At 37.2% G+C, this 15,960-nt stretch overlaps 1 protein-coding gene across 6 annotated transcripts in view; it reads left to right on the top strand.

The window, feature by feature from the left end:
- Window positions 1–15,960, top strand: part of MDFIC (MyoD family inhibitor domain containing) — a 217,580-nt gene that overhangs the window by 22,124 nt on the left and 179,496 nt on the right. Inside the window, exon 1 of one of the 6 annotated variants that reach the window (XM_053716703.1) lies at window positions 3,372–3,475. The exons of the other annotated variants lie outside the window; for them this stretch is intronic. The gene's annotated coding sequence lies outside the window, so the exon portion shown is untranslated. Of the gene's footprint in view, window positions 1–3,371; window positions 3,476–15,960 lie in introns of those variants that run through there. 6 annotated transcript variants of the gene reach the window in all.

Genomic DNA, 15,960 nt, shown 5'->3' with positions numbered 1-15,960 from the left:
CCCCCCGGGGGAATCAGTGTCTAATTCAACGCCGTGATTGGAGGAAGCCGGATTCCTCATTTTAGACCCAGGAAGAGGCTTTGCGACAGGCGGAGAAGCTGGAGCGGCTGTCAAGATTAAAAGGTCAGTATTTTTTCACAACACAAGTGAAATGTAAATTTTGATGAATTAAAGTTCCCCTGTTTTTAATCAAATTTTTAAAAACCGGGCACTTTAGCATCAAAATTTACATTCACTTTAAACTGGTAGCTCTTACAATTGTAACTAAGAGGAATTTGATACAATCTACATAAAGATAATTTTATTTAATTAGTAACATAGAGAAAACTTCACAAATGTTATGTAAATAATGAACCTGCAAAGTTTATAAAGGGACTCATTCACTAAACAAATTAGTTGTTGAAAAGTATACCTCGGTTGGCGCACAGGAGCAATACATATATCTGTTGTCATTGGCTCATCAAATATGTTCAGTTAGACGCACATGTTAATTGTCATGTGAACTAAATAACATTTACTGGAATCACTAGTTTCTATTGAACCCATTTGTTATATAATAGTCACTGTGTGTGTGTGTGTGTGTGTGTATGTATGTGTATATATATATATATATATATATATATATATATATATATATATAATTATATTATAATATAATATAGAGAAAGATCAGCACTCACCAGCATCATCAGCCACTCTGTGCACGGCCATTGTAAATCCAAACATAGAAATAGTTGAAGGACAGGATCCGGTGTGAATCCCACTGTATCCACAACAGTAAAAGCCAGCACAAGAGATTCAAAATATCACCTTTAATGTTACTAGAAGCATAACGTTTCGGCCACACACAGAGGCCTTGGTCACATGTGTCAAGTCACACACAACAGACATAAAACATATCACCCAAAGAGTGCCTTAAATACCCCCAGCTAATTACCTGATACGCTTAGGAAACCGCCATAATTCGCATACAAACCAGCTGAAACACATTGCTAGCAAACGTCATCAGCATGAGCATCGTAGTCATAGCAACCATAGTACATCGACCACAAAACTGGCATGGTGTATCAGGACAATGCGCATGTGCATACGTGATGACGTAGCTAAGATGGCGTTGGTAGTCATGGAGACCATGTAAACATATCAAGTACCATCTCGTCGTCATATACTGAGCAGATATAATGCGGACACACCGCCTTCAATATAGCAACCATGTGTCACCATGTCAGCCGATTAGCCACCCTGTGTAATCAGTAGAAAAAACATAGAATGAATGTATAATCCATCCTATTAGCAAACAATGTATGTTGTCATTGGAAATACTAAATAAACCCTATTGTGTTTAATGCAGTTATCTGCTGTAATATAATCACTGTATTGGACAATACGCCCATAAAACGGGAAAATATGTTATGACAACAGACAGAGCTAACAAGTGGAATACACGATAAGCATATCTAGGACTAGCTAAAACCGTAAAAACAAAAGCAGGTCATAACAACATGAGCAAATGGAGCCAAAAAACTATGGAAGATAGACATTACTTATCTCATGACTCCATGTTCACATAAAAATTATAGCGTTGTAGGTATAATACTCTTATCAACATATTGGTTTAACATGTTATTTGACTAGTAGTATATATCATATATACAAAAAGTTTAAAAACAGAGTGTTCCAAGGAGATGGTAGAAACTTAATGTATTGATGAGAGGAAGCTCACAGTCACTTGTAAAAACAGATATAATCGATCATCACATTCAAGCCTTTGGGTGTAATGGTGTCCAATCGATGGATCCAACGTGATTCCATTCTTAAAAGGGCCTTAGCCCTATCGCCCCCCCATCTGGGTTTAGGGATGTGATCAATAAGTATAGTTCTCATCGTAGAGATGGCATGCCCCGCTTGCTGGAAGTGGCGTGCCACCGGTTGGTCTGAAGAGCCTTTTTCATCAATCGAGGATACCCAAAACCATTGATAACGACACAAAGTGAGAAAGCACACTCATTAAGCCAGCAATCAGTCAGCTGTAAACCAGCAAAATATGTTGATAAACGGCTGAATTTTGTTACCACATATATACCGGCGTCTCATACAGTGCAAAAAACCATCACACAACATTGGCCTATTTTATCCACGGATTCAAGTCTTCCCTTTGGTGACATGCCACCTCCAAGACTAGTTTATAAGAGATCACAGAATCTTAAGTATTTGTTGATAAAGACTGACCCTATACGAAGTTACCAGAGAGATACCTGGTTACCTCAAAAAAGAAGGGCTGCTACAGATGTGGCAATTGCGTAACCTGCAATGGGATGATTGTTGGTAATAAATTTCATCATCCACATACCAACAAAACCTTCCACATAAGACACGGGCTGACATGTACTTCGGACCATGTTTATGTGATCATTCGTCCATGTTCCCTTTATTATGTGGGAAAAACGACCACTACGTTCAGAGAGAGATTGGCAAACCACAAATCAGCCATCGGGCTAGCCTTAGAAAAAGGCTCTTCAGACCAACTGGTGGTACACCAATTCCAGCAAGCGGGGCATGCCATCTCTACGATGAGAACTATACTTATTGATCACATCCCTAAACCCAGATGGGGGGGGCGATAGGGCTAAGGCCCTTTTAAGAATGGAATCACGTTGGATCCATCGATTGGACACAAAGGCTTGAATGTGATGATCGACCATAGCTGTTTTTACAAGTGACTGTGAGCTTCCTCTAATCAATATATTAAGTTTCTACCATCTCCTTGGAACACTCTGTTTTTTAAACTTTTTGTATATATGATATATACTACTAGTCAGACATGTTATACTGATATAATTTTTATGTGAACATGGAGTCATGAGATAAGTAATGTCTATCTTCCATAGTTTTTTGGCTCCATTCGCTCATGTTGTTATGACCTGCTTTTGTTTTTACGGTTTTAGCAAGTTCTAGATATGCTTATTGTGTATTCCGCTTGTTAGCTCTGTCTGTTGTCATAACATATTTTCCCGTTTTATGGGCGTATTGTCCAATACTGTGATTATATTACAGCAGATAACTGCATTAAACACAATAGGGTTTATTTAGTATTTCCAATGACAACATACATTGTTTGCTAATAGGATGGATTATACATTCATTCTATGTTTTTTCTATTGATTACACAGGGTGGCTGATCGGCTGACATGGTGACACATGGTTGCTATATTGAGGGCGGTGTGTCCGCATTATATCTGCTCAGTATATGATGACGAGATGGTACTTGATATGTTTACATGGTCTCCATGACTACCGACGCCATCTTAGCTACGTCATCACGTATGCACATGCGCATTGTCCTGATACACCACGCCAGTTTTGCGGTCGATGTACTATGGTTGCTATGACTACGATGCTCATGCTGATGACGTTTGCTAGCAATGTGTTTCAGCTGGTTTGTATGCGAATTATGGCGGTTTCCTAAGCGTATCAGGTAATTAGCTGGGGGTATTTAAGGCACTTTTTGGGTGATATGTTTAATGTCTGTCGTGCGTGACTTAACACATGTGACCAAGGCCTCTGCGTGTGGCCGAAACATTATGCTTCTTGTAACATTAAAGGTGATATTTTGAATCTCTTGTGCTGGCTTTTACTGTGGTGGATACAGTGGTATTCACACCGGATCCTGTCCTTCAACTACTTATATGTTTTATTTATATATTTTTATATAATATACCGGTAATAAATTGTTTGCCCACGTTGTTTAAGTGGGGAATCCTTCTATCTGGCTACATACTTTTAATCTTAAAAACTTGTCTAAACATTGTTTCCTATAGAATTAAGTTAGTATTTGTTTTCATTAATTTGTTTTAAAGGGAAAGTAAAGGCAAAACTAAACTTTCATGGATCAGATAGAATGTGCAGTATTAACTTTTGAATTTACTTCTGTTATCTAATTTGCTTCATTCCCTTGGTATCTTTTTAAAAAAAAAAAAAACATTCCTAGGTATGCTCAGGAGCAGCAATACACTTCTGGGAGCTAGCTGCTGATTGGTGGCTGCATATTTATGCCTCCTATATCACTTGATGTGTTCAGATAGCTCCCAGTAGTGCATTGCTTCTCCTTCGACAAAGGATACCAAGAAAATGAAACACATTTGGTAACAGAAGTAAATTGGAAAGTTGTTTAAAAATGTATGTTACGTTTAAATCATGAAATAACATATTTGGGTTTCTTATCCTTTTTAAATCCTTATGGTTTTATAGGAATTTAAAAAGTGTCATTGGTGTTTAAAATAAAACCACATTTATTAACAAATTGGACAAAGACAGTTATGAAGAAAGCTTCTGTTGCAAAAATAATTTATGTACATATATTTAATGCATTCTTCATTAGCCTTTTGTTTGGTTATCTCTTTTATATACCTGCTTTGGTGTGTTTGTATACATTTTTTTTCTCATATATATATATGTGTGTGTGTGTATGTATATAAAATGTTTTTTTCTTCTACAAAATCCATTGTGAAAGCTGTAGTTTGCAACATTGTACCCAATTTGCTTTCACACCATTATTTATTTCTAAGTATAATTAAAAAACAAATCACTAAGGACACAAGGACACACCTAATCATATGGTTAGCACACATTTCTCTCTTGTTTAGTCATATTTTATTAGTTGCTCAATCTCTATAATCATTTTTAACTACTTCCTTGTTACAATAATGTATAATAATTGTTGGAAAAATATATATATATATAATTATTTCGGAATGATATGTACCAGTAATTATATTTTAGTTTCTACAGACTCTTATAAATTTTGGGATACAGTTTATAGCTTAAAAAGCAACATTCCAAAATGTAATAATATATACTCCAAATAAATTTGTATTGAATTTGGTGACAAGATAAAAGGTTATTGTAGATATATAGATTTCCTGTTTTTTTGTATGGACTGACACCATGGACAAACTGACTGAGTTTATTAACAAGTTGAATAGGATTCCCTCGAAAATCAGATCTTACTATGAATGCGAGCTACACTCATATTCCATATTTGGATGTGATGGTAGTGAAGCAGGGAGGGGTGCTACAGACTGACCTTTATGTGAAGGATACAAAGATTAACAATGTTCATAAGGCTGTATAATGGGGGTTACATGCTCTGTAAAATGTTTGACAGCTGTTACAACACAGGTGGTAACTTATAATTTATAAATAAGAAACCTCTATATCCCTTTAATGAGAATGTTATAATAAATCTTGAAGCGATAGTAAACAATACCCTTTAAGGGACATTAAACACTTTGAGATAATAATAATATAAAATTATAAATCGTATATAAAAAAATAAAAAGCTCTGCAACATACTTTCATTATTTATTTTGCCCCCTTTTCCTGTAATTGCATTCTGAAACGGTAAGCTTTTCAGTACCTGTTACTATTAGAAATGCAAGTGCAGGACACTGTCATATTCCACACAACCATTGGCTGCACACTCGCGTGACCTATTTCTAACTTTTCCTAATTGGCCAAAGCAGATAATGTAACCTATGTTACTATATGGCAGCACCCATTGTTTTGTAGAAACTAAAACGTTACACTTATTTTGTCAATATTTAAACAGATAGTGAAATTTTTAAAAATACATAATGTTATTCTCAGACTAATCTTTTCTTTGAATGCAACATTCTATCTAGCATTTGTTTAGCGTTTAATGTCCCTCTAAGGCTTGCGTTCAAATATGTGCATTTGCCTTGATATAGTGTCATTTTTTTAACAACTTAAAGGGAAAATCAACACCAGAATTTTTTGTTGTTTTAAAAGATAGATAATCCCTCTATTACCCATTCCTTAGATTTGCATAACCAACACAGTTATAATAATACATGCTTTACCTCTGTAATTACCTTGTATCTAAGCCACTGCAGACTGCCCCCTCTTTTCACTTCTTTTGACAGACTTGCATTTTAGCCAATCAGTGCTCACTCCTTGGTAAATTCACGTGCATGAGCTCAGTTATCTATATGAAACACATGAACTAACGCCCTCTAGTGCTGAAAAACTGTCAAATGCAGAGGTGGCCTTCAAGGTCCAAGAAATTGGCATATGCACCTCATAGGTTTAGCTTTCAACTAAGAATACCAAGCGAACAAAGCAAAATTGGTGATAAATTAACAAGTAACAAGTAAATTGGAAGGTTGTTTAAAATTACATGCCCCATTTGAATCATGAAAGTATTTTTTAGGACTTTACTGTCCCATTAATGGTGTGAGTTGAAGGTTTGGGGGGCTTTCAGAGCTGTTGGTATTATAAAGTAGTCACATACATAGTTTTACCAGGAACTAACACCAGCTCAGTACATGGTTCTATGGAGTGTTACCACCTTGGTGCAGACTCTTTTAGACCAATTGTGTTTTTCACAGAGGAGAACTTTCCTGAAGTATATCAGTATGATCTTGGCTAACCAGGTCAGTCCAGCCCCGAAATACCACACAATCGTCCTGTGAACAAGGAACATCAGAGGTGGCTCTACTATTAGGCCAAATAGAAGATCTCATGATGGGGCCTCACATGGGGGCGTAGAAAAAAAAACGTCCTTTTTTTCTCAGATCATTTAAGTGTTGGTGGCATAGTAGTCCATCCCATTGGTTTCTTCCAAGCACAGTCATATACTATAATATTCAAAGGCGTGAGCAGGGGGTGGAACAGATTTGTCCAGGCACAATATGGGGATTACTGCTGCAATGAGCGCTGTGCTTAGTAAGTGTCTAGTCTGCTTAGTGCTCTGTTCAGCTGAAGTGGGTGGTGAAGGAATTGCAGATATCAGCGGAACAGCATGGGCTCTATCTCCCTCTTCATCTGCATGCACAGTAACTCACTTTTTATTTTTCTGCTGATATATTTGGTAGTAACAAGGCACAGTACTTTTTGCCATTCTTCTCCCCTCTTCAGCAAGAGAGCACTGAACTAGAGGGCAGTGTGACAGTTGCTCCCTCCTCAGTCACTCACTTTAGCTGTGTGAGGCTCTGTGCCCTTCCCCTGCTTAGACAGCTTGTTATTGACAGCCACACTGTGAGCAGTTGCGGTGGTGTTTGTATATATTACCCCCCCTCCCCTAGGCACCAGAAAACACTGTGAAGCCATTGCATCTTGTGTTGGCTGGAGTGTATATGCATATACAATTATATCATTTTATTACTATAGTTTGCATTGAAATGCACTTTTAAACAAGATTGATGTATGACTTAACCTGTATTTTTAATATACATTTTTAAAGGGGCCTGATTTATTTCATATTTAGGAGCTAGTAAGAATATTGAGCCAGTCGAATACTTCTTAGGTTCCAGATAACTGATTTTATGTATAGGTTTATGTAGAATAATGCACAATGAGTCAGAGTACAATTCCAGACTTGGATTTGGCTTCCATTGCATGAAAAATATTCAGTTTATACAAATTAATATATTGGGTCAAGTTTTGCATTTTTTTTGTTGTCAATGATTCATATAGATCAGTGTTTTTCAACCAGTGTGCCGTGGCACACTAGTGTGCCGTGAGAGATCCTCAGGTGTGCCACGGCAGACTGAAAAAAGTGTGACATATTTTTTTTAAACTTTGCTTGTTTTTTACTCCCAGTGCAGGGGTAGTTTGTAGGAGGCATGGCATAACAGCACAATACATACAGTATGTGTGTGTTTGTGTGTATGTGTATAAATATATGCTGTATTAGGCTACAATGTTTGATTTTTTTTAAATTTTGGGATGGTGGTGTGCCACAGGATTTTTTAATGTAAAAAAGTGTGCCACGGCAAAAAAAAGGTTAAAAATCACTGAGATAGATCATGCAATTTTAAACAACTTTCTAATTTACTTCTATTATCTAATTTGCTTTATTTTGTTAGTGGCCTTTGTTGAAAAGCCTATGTAGGCAGGCTCAGGAGCAGCGATGCACTACTGGGAGGTAGAGCCACCTCTGAGGAACATTGCAACCCCAGATGATCGTTATAAGGTAGTCAATAGGTCCTGAAAGTGCTGGGCTGTTACAGAGAACTTAAAGGGACCCGAAAACCAAAAAATTTATTTCATGATTTAGACAGAGCATACAATTTTAAACAACTTTCCAATTGACTTCTATTATTTAATTAATTTGCTTGCTTCTCTTGTTATCCTTTGCTGAAAGGTTTATCTAGGTAAGCTCAGGAGAAGCAAATAACTTAGATTCTAGCTGCTGATTGGTGGCTGCATATATATATATATATACCGATTGTCATTGGTTCACTCATGTGTTCAGTTAGAAACCAGTAGTGCATTGCTGCTCCTTCAACAAATGATACCAAGAGAATGAAGCAAATTTGATAATAGAAGTAAACTGGAGAGTTGTTTAAAATTTTATGTTCTACCTAAATCATGAAAGAAATGTTTTGGGTTTCATGTCTCATTAAGGGGGTTGTATGGGGGATATGAATTCAACCCCCTCAATCTCAGCTCCCTTAAACCCTAGAAACTCCCAAGACCATTTGAAAGGCAAAGACACATTTTGTAGGATGGTGGTCTCTATGTATGTAACAGCTTATCAAAAAGACCTAGAGACTAGGGTTGCACCAATACCATTTTTTTTTTACTGATACATTTTTTCAAATACTTACTGATACCAATTACCAATATAGAATGATGATTTAAGATGGCTTCTTTAGAATTATGAACTGTATCTCAAAATACATTTTGAAATAATAAAACCGTGTATGTGCTTGTTGTCACAAAGTTCACAGAACATGTTTATAAATAAAATTATTACAATAAAATATATTAATAACAACAATAAATAATAGCTGCATCAGCTGGGACTAGAAAGCTACAATTTAAAGGGGTGATTACTGGATGCAATTGGGTGGTAGGGTGCCTAAATAACTCATCAATCTGACATTTGTACTTAATACAAAGTAATATAATTTAATTTTGGAAATAATATTGGGGAAGGAGTATCCCAGTAATCCCCTTTGAGAAAATGGGGCATTTACATTCTACTGACTCAACAGAAAATAGGGCTGGTCTTCATATTTTTCCAGAGCTGCTTTTCATTCCCAGTCCAGCCCTGGCTAAGGATGTTCCTCAGAGTACAGTATGTTTTGAGCATAATTGTGCAAGATGAGAACTAGCAGTATAACAGGCAATCTAGCAATTAGCAGGGCCGGATTGGGCAGCCGGGATACCGGGAAAAATCCCGGTGGGCCGCCTGCCTGCAGCTCAGCTGGGCTGGGCTCAGCTGCTCAGGCTGGCTGGCTGCTGCTGCTATATATCTGCATTGCGATTATATTTTTGCTTGCGTATAATTGCGTTGCAAATGGTTCCCGGTAATAATGAATAGTTTACACTGTCTGACATCATGTCATTTATTTTTCTGAATTCTGATCTTACACTTAGTTACTTACTAAATAATAGTAAATTAACCCAACCGTTACCATACCAACCGCTGGTGGCGCGCTAACTAATTACCGCAATTAGCCATGGCCCATTCATTCTATTTATAATCTTCAATTTTTCTTTATTGCCGTTTGCCAAATATTGAGGGAGCTCAGAGTGACTCAGAGACAGTGACTGACTGAGTCTGTGTCTGTAACTGTTAAATTGTCACTCACAGTCACAGGCTCAGTTTGTCTGTCACTCTCATGATCTCTCACAGTGTCAATGAGGCGGCGGGCCGGCCAGAGTCGGACGGGCCACCACTGGGCTGGCCGCTGGCTGGGCAAGGGAAGGAGGTCAGCAGACAGCAGGTCAGTGGTGGGTCACTCACTCAGTCTCCAGTCTCAGTCAGGATCGGATCACAGATGATCTTAGTTATGTGATGCGGCGCCGGGTCAGGTGACAGGTCAGGTGGGGCGGGCTGGCGGCTTACGTGAGTGACGTCACTGTTGACACTGAGTGAGTAGAGTGTGTCTTCAGTTTAACTTCTTCTCACACGTGCCCTGGGTCCGGGAGCGCCTCGCCTGCGCATGCGTCAGCGAGCCGACTGGTGTAAACTTACTTGCAGGTTGCAGCAGGCCACGTCGTGGGGTCACATGCAGAAGCAGGGACTAGACTGAGTCTGAAGGCGGGTCACAGTCAGGGACAGTGCCAGACACTAGACAGTGCGTGGAGAGTTAGTCTGAGTGGACACACACAGACAATTCAAGTTGGAATCGATCGTCAACCTCAAACGTATGTACTACTAGTACTACTACTAGTATATTTTTTTAATAATTAAATGTGATTGGGAATTAATTATGTGAAGTTTGTGAACATTATATGAACAGTCAGTCAACAGTTTAAATAATTATTTATGTAATGTGATTTGAATGAATGAATGATGATGTGTGTCTGACTGTCTGTGTGAACAACAGAAGAACATGAACAACATGTCCAGTTTACTGAACTAGTGTGTGCTGACCTGACGTGAGATCATATGGTAGTTGCAGCAAACACAGTGTGTGAGTGTCAGTTCTAAGTTCCTATTCTCACACCCAGGGAGTTAGTATAGCTATTATCTATCTCCTCAGTTATATGAAATATTATCTGTGTAAAATGTTTTTCTTTTCAGGCTGGAATAATTCATGTAAAAAAGACAAAACAACAAGTGTCTGTGTCAGTCATAGTGCAGTCACTGCTGAGCAAAATGGGGAAAAAAATAAAATAACTTGCTCACTTCTGTTTATTGGCTGGTGCATGACACATGACCTCACACAGGATGTTGGGAATTTTAGTCAGCTAATTATTTTTTCTTACTACATCACACTCTAGCTGTAGTTCTCTTATAATACACAGTAGGATGCATGCAATATGTAATAATGTAGATCACATGTCGTAGTTGATACTTGTGTATCACTGCACTTACTGAGAGTATTACTAAGGTGAATATACTGTATTTTCTTGATAAGCAAATAGTTTAGAGCACTAAAATATTACTAAATATAATACAGCAATCAAATATGTGGTGTGTGTCGGTTTGTATGTGTATGTTTGTGTCTGCGTCTGTATGCACGTGTATGTTGTGTGTCTACAAGTATTTCATTTCTGTATAAAACTGCCTGCTTAACTCAAAATATTTTTACTTTTTATTATATATATATATATATATATATATATACAGTATATATATATATATATATATATATATATATATATATATACTTGAAAAACTAGTGACGTTTCGAGGACAATGTATCCCCTTCTTCAGGTCTGAAGAAGGGGATACATTGTCCTCGAAACGTCACTAGTTTTTCAAGTAAAAGTATTTCACAAAAAGACCAGTGAGTGCAAGTCTTTTGTTCTTTTATCTCAATTTTTACTAGCACCCTGGCAGCTGTGGATAAGTGAGAGTGCACATCCTTGCTACTTTTATATATATATATATATATATATATATATATATATATATATATATATATATATATATATATATATATATATATATATATATATATATATATGAGTTGAAGGGAAAACCAGCTAGAGCATAGTTGGCTGGCTTGGAGGGGGCGTGACTAGGTTGGAGGGGGCGTGGCTAGGTTGGAGGGGGCGGGGTTGGGCTGGTCTATACAAATTTCCAGGGCTGGTCTGATTTCCCAGTCCGGCCCTGGCAATTAGGATCATTGTTCAAAAGTTAGTGGCAAGTTCTTATTAAGGAACAGAAGCATCTCTGCATGTTTAGCTATAAGTCTGTTTCTGCTATCAGTACGGATGTTTGGCGCTAAGCTGAACAGTCTTTCACTTTTCACACTACTGCATGGGTCAAAAAGATATTTTTGAGCCATTAAATCTCAGTTTATTAACTGCCCAGTACTGCAGGGGTTTGTCTGAATGAGGCACAGTGATCTCTCCCAGGTAGGCTTCCAGCTGTAAAGTAGCAGCTTTTGGATCTGACGTACAATAATACAAAGCAATAATACAACAGCAATTTGTATTGTCCACTCCAGCTTAAAATGAAATGGGAACATGCAGTTTGAAAGCACAATACTTGGCATTGGCACCGATACTAGTTTTGGTATCGGTGCAACCCTACTAGAGACATTCAAGACTTATCTTTTTAAAGCTCAGAAAAGCCTCTTTAAAACAAGGCTAATATATGTTTTAATAGCAAGGTGTTTACCCTGATAATCACTTGACATGAATAAATGTGCATTTCATTTGAGTAGAGAACCATGGGAGCACCTATGTGCAGATCAAAGTTATATAGATATACCCAATGGTCTTTTTACAACAGATTTTTAAAAAAAAAAACACACACACACCTTGTTAGTTCAAATTTGTAATGATTTTTTTTTCATACACTGTTCTAGCTTTTTCACATCATGATTTATAAATAAAATGATGGTATAGATTGGATCGGCTTGGTCTGCTGAAAATAACAATATATAATATTTGTGGTATTGTTACTGAAAATGGCCTACAGTAGTGCTTAGAGGGACAGTCTACTCCATATTTTTTATTGTTTAGAAAGAAAGATAATCCCTTTTATTACCCATTCCCCAGTTTTGCATAACCAACACTATTATATTAATAAATGTTTTATCTCTGCAGACTGCCCACCTTATTTCAGTTCTTTTGACAGACTTGCATTTTAGCCGATCCGTGCTGACTCCTACGTAACTCCACTGGAGTGAGCACATTGTTATCTATATGGCACACATTAACTAGCACTGTCTTGCTTTAAACACTGTGAAAATGCACTGAGATAATAAATACATTTCGATGATAAAAGTAAATTGGAAAGTTGCTTAAAATTGTATGCCCTAACTGAATCATGAAAGTTTAATTTTGACTAGACTGTCTGTTTAAAGTGTCAGTAAACCTAAAAAATATGTTAAAAATATGGCGCTTTTACAGACCCGCTCTCTGCTCTCTGCTGAGCGGGTCTTTTTTTTTTACTCAGCGCATCGGGCCAGCTGTATAGTCACAGCCCGGCCCGACCGCGCCATAAGACTAAGTGCAGCTCGCTCCTGCTCTGTCTGACAGCAGGAGCGAGCTTCACTTAATGTTATGGCGCGGTCGGGCCGGGCTGTGACTATACAGCTGGCCCGATGCGCTGAGTAAAAAAACAGACCCGCTCAGCAGAGAGCGGGTCTGTAAAAGCGCCATATTTTTAACATATTAAAAGGGAAAAAAGGCATTTATAACACTAGCACTTAAATAATGTTATATAATTCTGCACTATGTGCAGAATTATATAACATTATTTTTTAGGTTTACTGTCCCTTTAAATATGAGCAGCATCTAAAAATACAAAACAGCTTAGCACAGGGTGGGCAATGGCTCAGCCGTTAAGAGGTTAAATATTTTTTAGCAAACTGTATAAAGCTTTTTCCCCCGTCAAATGGCCAATGTGGTGTCACACCACACTTCTTTTCAAGCCATATTTGTAATGCATATATGCTGCGAAGACCCTGTACATCTAGCTGACAGGGACTTTAAAAATACTGAACATTTTAGTGTCCAGTATTTTGTATTGATTTTACTGGACAGCCTGTTAAAAGACTGTACTGTCTGATTATATATGGGTTATCTGGCAACCATTTTACTGAGACATTCAGTACACTATATAGAGAGTTACTTAATGACATACAGAAGTGGTCAGAGTTTTCCTGTTGTTGACATGATAATTTAGCTATAATGAACCATCGAACCATCTCCCTAAAATATATTTATTCTCCCTTTCAGTAATTTTCTTTGATCAATAAATTGCTCATTTGCAGCATTATGTAATTTAAAATAATAAAAACTGAAAGTCACACTCATTGGAAGGTATAATGCTTCCTGACCTATCTGTTCCATGAAGCCAATTTTTTGTTACAGTTTCTTGTTGCAGAGATCCAAACCATCATGGGAGCTCTGCCCTACAGCTTTCCCTTTACAAGAAAAGACCCAGTTTACAAAGTCTAACCAGGGACAGGCTAAACTATGCCCCTGCTCCACCTAACCTCACCCACTGGACATTTATTATCTAGTGGACATCTATTTAGTGACCCACATGTAACACATGGCCACTAAATAATAGCAGAATTTGATCATGATGGTAAAATATAAAAAAATGATGATGTGATTAGATATTTATAATCTTCATATTTAGTGAATTGCATATAATCTTGTCCATTGTTTTCCCATACAGCTTGTACAAAGATCTCATGACCTTACTTATCAAGCGAAACAAAAATCCTTTCCCTGTCTCAATACCATAATATCTGCTTCCCTTTGAGAACTTTAACTTTCTTTAGTGGGGAAAAAAATATATTCTGCAAAACATATCAAGCAAAGGAGTGGTTGGGCATCATATCTAAGGTTATAAATGCTTCCCTGACACATCTTGAACAAGTATTAAATGTTCTGCAGCAGTGGTATCAAGTGGCTCCCAATATTCTACTGCTGTTAATTCAACCAATTGGACAGATTTATCAGTCTCCAGATGGACAAGATTAATAGGTAGTGAACCAGTCCGGCCATGATAAGTCCTGGTGATTTTTATCCACCACCTCTCTGTGTTGGTGGAAAGTGTTTAGGAAATAATGGTTTTAACTGCGGCCTTATAAATAATAAGTTGCTCTTTGATAAATCTGCCCCAATGTTTAAAAAAAAAAAGGCTTTCAATTGCCCCACAATAGTGGTAAAGCATGGCTTCTTTCCTTTCCTTCCCTCTGTACACTAACTAGTAGTTGTTTTTGTGCATTTGTAAAAAAGATAGAAAAGTTACACTGTGGTTGACAATACTCTACTGTTGCGGAGCCGAGTACAAGATCAGCAGTGTATTGCCAATCTAAAACTGACGTCAACCATGTGTTTAAGCCCTTTGCAAGGAATTAATTACATAGGTCTATTCATGCAACAGTGAAATAAAATTTGTTTTATCTGGTGGAGTTTAAAGGGACATGAAAGTCAAAATAATATGTTTATGATTAAGGTTGAGCATTCAAGCAAAAAGGGGAAAAAAAATCCAATTCAGTTTATTCTCTTGGTAGCCTTTCCTAAAACACAAACGCTGCCATGCTCCCAAGCCTATCTAGGTATGCTGCCATAGAAAGTATCAATGTTTCAACATAGAATACCTATAGAAAAAGGTAAATTTGCTAATAATTGTAAATTGGAACATGTATTATTTTGTTTATTGCATGCTTTGAGTTTATTTTTGATTAGATACATGTGTCACTGATTTGAAATGCCAATCACATATACAAGGGGTATGAGTATCATGCTGAGACAGTCATTGGTTAACAGGCATCTGTAAAGTTATTTACTGTTTACAAAGAAACAATTTAAATATGAGTTATGAGGCAATATGCTTGTTTATTCTGTAAAGTTTCATTAACACAACTAAGACTTTATCCTCAGGACATTTTTCACTATATTCCTGGCATTTATGAGCACTGTTTTCCAGTGCAGACCCCTTGAGAAGGAAAGTTTTTACTTTGTAAATAGTTCTGCTTTATACATTATTTGGTGTGTAATTGCGCTTAAAGTGATCGTAAAGTTTAATGAATTAAAGACCAGTATTTAACAATAATCTTAAAAACATGGGCACTTAATTCATTAAACTGTACAAAGATGCTTCTTTTCGAAAAATACTTACCATTGTAAACAGACTGCCTATCCTCCGCCTGCATCTCCTTCTGTATTGAGCATTTTGATGACAAATCCGGCTTCCTCCAATCGTTGCATGCCCCTTTGGCGTCCAGCTTGTGGGACACGCAACGATTGGATGAGGCCGGATTCGTCATCTATATGCCAAACAAAGCAGGAGATGCAGGTGGAGGATTGGCGTTATGTTTACAATGGTAAGTATTTTAAATAATAAGCGTCTTTGTAAATTTTAATGAATTAAAGTGCCCTTGTTTTTAAGATTATTTTTTGATACTGGGCTTTGATTCATTAAAGTTTACAATCACTTTAATATGCCTGTAAACATGGATGCGCAGTCATAATTTTACTGACTGTGCAGTAAAATGTCTTGTGGCA

This window comes from Bombina bombina, chromosome 6 (assembly GCF_027579735.1).
Source record: "Bombina bombina isolate aBomBom1 chromosome 6, aBomBom1.pri, whole genome shotgun sequence".
Classification (NCBI taxonomy): Eukaryota; Metazoa; Chordata; class Amphibia; order Anura; family Bombinatoridae; genus Bombina; species Bombina bombina.
The sequence above is the reverse complement of the archived record's forward strand: the minus strand, read 5'-3'. Positions and strand labels throughout refer to the sequence as shown.